General features: G+C 34.1%; 1 protein-coding gene across 5 annotated transcripts in view; it reads right to left on the bottom strand.

Annotated features, from left to right (window-relative positions):
* Window positions 1-10,007, bottom strand: part of LOC138318836 (nuclear receptor corepressor 2-like) — a 166,388-nt gene that overhangs the window by 125,256 nt on the left and 31,125 nt on the right. The window contains exon 1 of one of the 5 annotated variants that reach the window (XM_069261570.1): window positions 2,341-2,804. The exons of the other annotated variants lie outside the window; for them this stretch is intronic. The gene's annotated coding sequence lies outside the window, so the exon portion shown is untranslated. Of the gene's footprint in view, window positions 1-2,340; window positions 2,805-10,007 lie in introns of those variants that run through there. 5 annotated transcript variants of the gene reach the window in all.

Raw genomic sequence — 10,007 nt, forward strand, 5'->3', positions numbered from 1 at the left:
TACAGAAAGTTCATCCCTTGGACCTGTATCCAAGTGTATGTACACATATACATACAATTAGCATCATATGAAGACTGAAGAATGTTGATTTGAGTGCTCTTGAAAGTAAACTTTACCAATATGGACCTAGAAGATCATGAACAGAACATTTAAACAGTATTAATTTATTAAATGTTCCTTTCAACTGTAATCATTAAATAAAATTATGATGCTATAATTTTTCATTGTTTAACTTTGTAGAAATATTTGTTTATATTAGTCCTCTAGATCCAGTGATTATAATCTTGCATCCACATGCCTGCCCATTTGTTTGGTAGGGCTTGTGAGATAGCTTTTCAATTACTTTTAAAATATAAGGATTTTTTTACATATAGATACCATTATACCAATACCAATATAGATACCATTGTCTTAGGATTTCTAAATTCTACTTTACAAGAGAGTAGACTCAACATATAAATAAAACCATAAAACTAGCAAGTTATCTTTTTGTCTGAACCAAATTTCACATTTATTGTCTATGTGTAACTTGTACATAGAACATTTATGTATTTAAACTGTAGTAACAGTGATCACAAACACATAGACTAAAATGTAGTGTGTAGTACTATGTACATATGTCTTTGATTTGAGTTCTAAACAAAAAAGTGGTACCTGGGAAGTTGTAACTTGGGCGGGGGGTGAAATACAGAAGAAATAGCTACACATGGAAGAAAGAAAGATATACAGTACCATATGAATTCAAAGTTGCTCCAAAATCAATGAGACTAAATAACCAAAAAAAGCCATGTAAACCCCAAATATGCAATGACCAGATCAATGATAAAGCACCCTTCCACTTCCAGTTATCTGTAGCTATTTCTTCTATATTTCAACCCCCCACCCAAGTTACAACTTCCCAATCTCATGATTCTTCAGTCTTTAAGCCCCCCCCAACACACACATACCTGATTGATTGTCATGTTATTTCAGGTTCCTATTCAGGTATTATTCCTGAAAACCAAAAAGGGTATACACACTGTGTACTCTCAAAGGAGGGGAACCGCTTCATTCAAAAATGGAATTTACAATTTCATCTTAATTTTGAAATTTTCAATTTAATTATCAATTACTGGACTATTAAAACAGTATAGAACCCCTCGGCTACAGACAAAGTACTGTTCTCTTAATTAATTACTTTTCTTCCAACTCAATCATCTTTTTCTCCAGAGCACAAAAAAGAACAAGAAACAACAGAAAAGGACAGTAATATACATGTAGGCCTATATGTTTTCTGGAAATATATATGATGTGTTAATTCTCACAGCATAGGCCTACATGAATGTGAAGAATTAAATATCATCAATGTTTGAGAGAATTTCCTAGTTGTTATTCTATAGCAGCTACATGGAATGTACGTTTACATATACATTGTACAATACATATACATCATAAAAGTTTCTTTCCTTCCAGCTGGACATTCATGTCATCTCTCTCCAGAACTCAAATATTTTTTTTACAAAAAAAACAGAGACATAGATAATTTAATTAAACTCTGCAAAAAACTACACGAATAATTGAACACATATATTGTACTTGTAAAATATCTATGTATGAGCTAATTTATTTTCACATCTTTGACAGCTACATGCATGGACGTTGTATGGAACGTTTTCGTGTGGTTTTAAATGGGAAATTATGTTACGATTATTTGTATTTAACCTTCATGATTTGGTTGATTTGAAATACGACGATTGCGATACTGCAATAATTGCCCCTTGCCGGGGCCCCATCTCTGCATCGGCCGAATATTTGTGTCGATTTCCATGTCTAAAGATGCTTTTATCGAAAAATGATTACAAGGCATTGTCATTAATGTAAGAATACTCCATTTGCATCAAATGTATCATCTCAAAACAACAATTTACATACCGCATTAGTGGTTTATCACACGAAACGAAACCGACACGACTGAGAAAGACATGTCCATGTTGACATTTCCACGCAGCCTCGTTTTGAAAGAGTTTGGCGAATTTATATTTAGAACGGTGCTAAATTTACACGGGGCTTCCCCAAAATTTCAATGGTCAAAACTGGACACCGTAAGCAGAACTTGACCATCATTATGGTATGCAATGACTTTTGGAAGGCCAAAGAACGCATTTAGACTGGTTTCCTTTGCCCGACTATTCACTTTAATGTAGTCCCTCTCATCTAGCCCCTGGGATTAGATAATACAAATGAAGTTTCAAACAATACTGTCTCAATGGACATTGTCAAACAATACTGTACGTAAGATAGTGAGATTGAGGAATTATCTGTATTTACAACAATAAATTAGTGTCAGCGATATATTCTTACCTTCATATTAGGTTTAGTATTAACGGTTTTTCCCATCAAAGTTGTGTGATGTAGTAATTCTATCCACCATATAAACGTATATATGGGACAAGAAAGTAATTCCAACCGTGTGGACAAAACAAAATTGTCATATAAACGTATTTAGACTCAGGTGTCCCCACAACCTGAAGAGTTCATGGGATACAACATCATCCCCCTATCCCGATGAGTTCAGAATTATGACCCTTATTAATGTAACCAAAGTTCACGTGTATTTTCTGGCTGTCATTGCCTGTCGCTGGCTTATGTAAATCCCCTTTAATCTGTTAACCGATTTAAATGTAACTACACTTGTCTAATCTAATTAATGTACATGGCTTAGCAATAATGTTTGTACGACATCACGAAGGTCCTGATATGGGACGAAAATTAGAAATTCATTGAGAAAACACACTGTTTCTATTGGCGACATGGCATTAGACTTCTCAAAGCTTCTCACTATATTTTTTACTTCATGCTCACCACCTGATTCTCATTTTCGATTTTAATTTAAATAAACACTATTGATGTCACAAGGACCGCTTTTCCTACTGGATCACCTGACTCTCTCCTTCTCGTTAAACATCATTGTAGCCTTCTTACAAATCTGTTGATAGATTTCTGCATTTTAAATTAATTTTATATTTGGTTATGATATCGGTATATCAGGTTGATAAAAATATTAAAACAAAACATTTTTGAATCATTGGTTTATCGTAGGAGAATAACTCATGCGAGCGAGAAAAATAAATGAAAATTGTGATTGTACATGACCAGGAAAGTTTAATTTAAGCGGCCAAATAAACATATTCTTTTGATACAGTATTGCATATTATCACAAAAAAAGTTTATTATTAGATAATTAGCTTCATGTCTACTAGATGTCGACTATCACATCAATCACAAAAATATGGATGGGTGTCAGTGAAGAAGATAAAACACGTGGTCTAACATGCAGAATATCTAGATGGATGATTATTTTTAAAATTTGGAAAACCCGCCAGCTTTAATGGAGTCATCGTGACTGGTAAGATCGACAACAAAATGTTTTAACTGAAAAGTGGTGTGCAGCAACACTTGTCAACGGATCACAAGATAATATGCAGTATCAATTGTTGTTTGAATTGATCTAAACATATTTCATTGCCATACGATGCAATCGAATTTCTCAATTTAAGTTTGCATGTTATCAAATACTATAGCAATTACATCGAGCGTGCTTTAGATAAGTTAGACAACGTGTGCAAGATTCCAAGGTATATAACGAACTATTGCGAACCATGAAATCGATACAAACTGTCTAACTTTAAACTCCAAGGTTAGCTCGCTTCATTGTTTGAATGCAGAGATATGCACAGGAAATATGTATGACAGGCACATAGTTAAATATTATCTGTACATTATGGGTTGTGGTATGTTGAGAAATTCTTATATGTTATATATATATAGAATGTGGATTTTAGTGGAGAGAATACATACATAAAATGATTATATAGATGATGGTAGTTTATAAACAGTATGGGTTTGCCCAAAGTACAAAACGTAATCATTTTAGACTTTGATCACCAGTCGATTTTAACATTTACAAGATTGTGTGTTGTATTTTACTGTAAGACAATATTACATTATTTACTTTGCTATTAACCAGCTACGTACATTTATGTTGCCCATTTCAAAGCAAGTTTTGGAAGATTTACTCTCGTTTCATTTGAAATTTACAAGGTACGACATTTGAATAAGAATTAGGAAGCCATTAATTCGTGAAGATATAAACATTCTTGAATTCACTTTAATTGCGACATTCATGAAAACAAATCGTATGCGAAAGTAAGTTTGTTTATGGTACATGGAATATACAGACAAAATATGACATTACTATTATAATTATTTAAATATTTAGGGGTTGTAGAACTGATATGCGCATTTTTAAAAGCACAAAACTTTTTGTATCAGGTTTTTTTTCTGTGCGATATTTATTATCATTTATTTTTCATATATGCATATACAATATACTAGATAGATACATATGATACATTAAGACTGAACTGGAGGTAAATCTTGATATTGACATTTACTGCACTATATCTTTCAACATTGATGCATTAGGCATAAACATGTATAGGCATAATGGTATCTTGATGCATTAAGGGAGCGTGACATTTAATAATTTCGTGACTTTGAATGTCATTGTACGATACCAGTGATTCTTAAGACATCCATGTACCATTACATGTTACAGTAAGATGATCGGCGCATTTCGTTGACAAATGTAAATGATAAAATTACAAATGACACTGTTGTCCTCACTCGGAAAGGCATTATTATAAGACTTTTTCACGTGTGGTTCTGAATGTCCAGAATATATTCTACCTGGGGTCACAAAATGTAGTAAAACCCGAGGCATGGCGAGGCTTTGACTACATGTTTTATCCTGAGGTGAGAGCATATCATTGTTTATCATATCAACATACGAAAAAGTAGTTTACCCCCATTCGTCGACGTTTTAATTATAATTTTACAAATTCAGAAATATTCCGCCATTTTGAAACATAGCAGTTATACGCTGTAAGGATGTCAGTTCTCCATAATAAAAACTTGGTAAAATTTAATGCATATTTCGCTGTTTGCCTCATTTACAATAAAACTTGTCCGTTTTCTGATCATGACGTTAAAATATTTCCGCGAAAACAGTAATTTTGTCGATACAGTGATGGGTAACCATTAAAGACCATAATTCATTTATTCAGCTAATTTAAAAGTGCATAAAATAGATATATACATCTCCTCATTGTATGTATTAAAAACTGCCGAATAAGGTGCTACATTACATTGAATATTCTTGTAATACAATAGATTGTAGATTTCGGGCCATCTTGCCAAATCAGTTATGTTAGGAAGTCATTAACAAGTTGTCAGAAATACAAAATGATTCTCGGCAAAGTTCCAGGCGAGTTTGAGATGCACTGATACAATATGGGAAGAATCTAGAGTACCTTGAAATAACGGTTCCGTTTTCTGTTTCTTATATCGGAGAATAAATGACTGTGGTCAAATCTTGGTCTAGAATAGAGGTAAACGTAACAAGAGGCATGTGGGCTTGAGGTTTGGTTATCAAAGACAAATAATCTCCTTTTGATTTGCCTGTCAGCCCATTACATCGATCTCTATCCAAAGGAATTGCAGGAACGACAAGTCTAGGTAAATATTATTCATTAGTTGCGAGATATTTTCTTCAGGTTGATAAGGAAAACTATAACACAAGATTTGTCGTGACGTTTCAATAACCACACTGATTTCTTTCATTCCTACGGATGTTATACTGGCTGGTCTCATGCAATACACTCATGTCGCCTGAGGCTACCCATGCAATACAGCCTCGTGATGTCACGGCTGATGTACTATTGAGGATTCAAACAACGGGATTTGCGTTGAAAATATCACGTAAATTTCATGTATAAAGAATTGACTTGCAGTCGAAGTTTTCTCCAAACCTATTTGAAAATGGCGGGATATCATAGCTGTAACATTGCAACAAAACGTCGAGGTATGAAAGAAAAAAATACATTTTCATATGTGGATATGAAGGATAATCATATTTTGTGACCCTCAGTTAGGACCAGTATAGAGATGTTTTACTCAGGAGGTATACTTTTGACTCAGTGTCTGTTATAACTTTTACAAAATAGCTCACTCGTGTGGAACAAATTTCATACTATATCCAACAACCACTAGTTGTGTAACCTCTATTTTCCTTAAAGATCCAGTTCTACAACTAAATAAACAATCTACATTTTCCTTTATTGTTAAGGTACAATTACCACAGCATAGATTTGATCGTAACCGATATACACATTTAGGACTGGTCGGGACTAGCTTGGACCGGCTGCGATCGGATTTTAACAAAGAAATAGCTAATAATTAATCAATAGATTAAGATCTTCTATATAATGTGGACCTGTGTAAAGATAATAACGCTCTAACCAATGCAGCATACACGGATCAATAAATAGGAACACGAAAGAAAATATACACGATTTAAATGTCTTTCATACCCATGATCATAAAAAACTACGTTGTATTACGCCTTTAACAATCTGAAATGGGGTGGGTCTTTGTTATCTTCAAAGGAAGTCTCTGCAGGCCTGTGATTAGTCAGCTCTCTACTTGTAGACACAATACAAGAGATTCTTAATACATATCAAAGATCAAACATTGTTGTACAATAGAGGTTTTATTCCGCTTTCAATCTAGTGATATTTTTCATCTCTTTAAATCATTTTAGTTTAGAAAGTTTAGAACTCAGCTGATGAAAACTTCGTATGCCTCTTGACTACCCACAGGTCTTACTGCTGATGCATAAGTCAAGCTGCTTGTGAATTTTATCAGTTTATCAAAACTCATCACTAGATTTATGGGGGGTGTTGAAACATATGTACTAACTAAATATATAATTACAAAACATTGTACTGATCGAATTACTCGTAGTCAATAACCATTCAATCATATCCATTTAAAATTATTATATAAAGGGAGGCAACACATGTGATTACATAGCAAGATTGATAATTAACAATAAGGTATATCGCATAGCAGTTTGTTGTGGTTAATATTCTTGATCAATAATTTTCTACTTCTTGGTTGCTAGTTCAGTACGCACATGAGAGAGTTGCTAGGTAACGACTGAAGGTCAGAGATTTTCCTCTGGATACACGGGCTTTCCTCTCTCTTCATAAGTGTCCGTTGCTGCTAATACATTTATATGATGTCAAATCAAACCAATTTAAACCAAAATCACATAGACACAAATATACCATTTATATAGTATTGCCTTCTTCTATAAGACACTATAAGACCAAAGTGCACTCAAAAGAATGTAATAATGTGTTTGGTACATAACGGATTATAGAAAATAAATAAATGATAGGACAAACAATTATGTATGATCAAAAATAACAATTTCTTCAAACGAGTGCGGGCACGTCTATGGTAGAAATGTCATAGTCGGAGGCGTCTATACATTTTTTCTGCATGCAGCTTGTTTGCCAGTGAACAAATAGCGACAGTGACGTCATTTTTGTAAATGTAACAAAAAAAGCGCGCCAAACCATAGTCCCGCGGGAAACCATAGTCCCTCGACTAAATAGTGCCTGGGGACTGAACCAATGAAAATGCGAGAAAAAGTCACGCTATGTACTAATTGTTTAATTATGTTATTCACAGCATGTAAAGCATCATTTGATATAAATTTCTCTTTATATAACTATATATTTACATTTCCGTTTTGACGCGCGTCATTTAAAATATCTGTACAAAAAATGCAGTTTACACACCAGTAAACAACAAAAAATTAAAAACATTCCTTAATTATTTTTATTTTTTTTTTAAAAATAGTATGAACTAAAAGTCCATTTGAAAATGTTACACCAATTATCATCACTAATATTGAACATTAACATGTGCCTAAAGTTGCGAGGTTAGTGCTTCTGTTACGATGACATGAAAACGGGTCTCATGAAAACGGGTCTCATGTGAGGGTGATGTACTAAACCCATTATGGCCTGGTTGAGAGGGCACTACTGCCTCATAGTATTGTCGAGGGATGGAATAGTGCCCGAGCCGAATGTGCCTTAAGGGGCTGCGATGGTCTTAAAGTTCTTGGATATTACCAGAAGCCTTCCATCTGTAGGTCGCATATTCGATACTAATGTGGACAGTTGACATGTATTGACCGTAGGTCGGTGGTCTTTATCCGGCTACTCTGGCTTCCATAAGCCTGGCTGTCGAAAGGTTTAACCAAGCCAAACAATACTGCCGTCAAATAAACAAAAAATGTCACATAAAGAATTATAACCTACATAATTGAAAATACAATTTCTGTAATCAGGTTGTTCCTATATCACTAACAATTAAAATGAAAAAGTATCTAATATCATTTTAGATTGTGACTCGATGATGTAATGGATACATTAAGGTATTAGTACTAGTGTTTGCGTTTCAGCAGTATTATAGGACTGCTAGTAAAAGGCGAGGTCGTCATACAAACATTGTCGAAATAGTCCGTACATTGGCACCGATTCCAGGAAGAAAACTTATACTTCAATTTGACTAAAAATTGTTACTTTTATTAAAGGACGAAAGTTTTCATGATCCTTGATGACGAGTCCTAGATGGACGTACGTCCCTAACATGCCAGACATGTAATAAAGGGTCGAAGGATTTCAATGTCATTGATGGGTCCTGCTGAGACAAAGACATTTCACATCATCGAAGAGCCAAATACAAGCTTTGTATCACTGACTGAAGTGCGTGACAGGGATGAATACTTTCAGCATTACTGGCGAATGATCGAAGACCTTCAACAACATCAACGTCGAATGAAAATGATTCAGTGTCATCACATTTCGACTATGGGAGAAAAAGAATCAAACATGGGCCTGTCAGGTGAACAGGAATAAACAGATTTTTTATTGTAAACCCTCGGACTGACTTGCCAAAATCTTTCACTCTGTCCACATCACACATCTATGGAAGATTCTTTTAATCTGTGACTGTTTGTTTTATACTTTCATTTGCTTGTTTTATTACCAACATTTACTTCAAAAATATATTTTCAACTTGATGATGGGATTTGAAAATCAATTTTGATTGATTTTCTCTTCATAAAATAAATACAATTTAAAAGTTGTAATCACTGTAAATGGAGGCTGAAGTTGGTTCCGAGTTCCGAGTTCCGTTTCAGCTAAAATGAACTCGGAACCAGTTCCGAGTTCCGTTTAAGGATTTTGTTTTTTAAATTAAAATTTCAAAAATTCAGTTTACGTAATTTGAACATATTACAAATGTTCTCTGTTGTGTTTTCCATGGATAATTTGTGATAGAGCTAGTTTAAATACGTTTTCAAATAACACATATTTCCGTTTATGTAAAACGGAACTCGGAACCAGTTCCGAGTTCCGTTTAAAGAAATTTTCTATCATTTTAGATAAAATAATTCTATATGCCTAAGACATATGAGAAATGTTGCCTGTTGTCTTTTTTCATGGCTTACTAGTGATGAATCCACTTTAATTTAGTTTTCGATCAACTCCTATTTCCGAGTTCCGTTTAAGTAAAACGGAACTCAGAACCAGTTCCGAGTTCCGTTTAAGGAAATTCTCTATCATTTTAGATAAAAGCATTCTATATGCCTACGACATATGAGAAATGTTGCCTGTTGTCTGTTTTCATGGGTTACTAGTACTGAATCCACTTTAATTTAGTTTTCAATCAACTCCTATTTCCGAGTTCCGTTTAGCTGAAACGGAACTCGGAACTCGAAACTCGGAACCAACTTCAAAATGATCGGTTAATGTTGTCTATATTCATAAATATGTAATGAAACATATATGTAACACACGGAAACTTCCGCACGTTTTGTCTAGTTGAAATGATGACGTAAGAATTCTTTGAATTTCGCTTTGAAATGTAATAACGGTAACTTTGACTTGACGGAGGGCTATTCCGGAATGTCCATAATGTACCCGATGTGTTCTGTACAAAGTCGGAGATCTAACTAACATAAAATAAAACATAGCATGGTTAAATACATATACAGACAATGAAATTATAGAATTGTGATAGACAGATGTCGCTTATCTATAGGTGTCAAA

Source organism: Argopecten irradians, chromosome 3 (genome assembly GCF_041381155.1).
Source record: "Argopecten irradians isolate NY chromosome 3, Ai_NY, whole genome shotgun sequence".
NCBI lineage: Eukaryota > Metazoa > Mollusca > Bivalvia > Pectinida > Pectinidae > Argopecten > Argopecten irradians.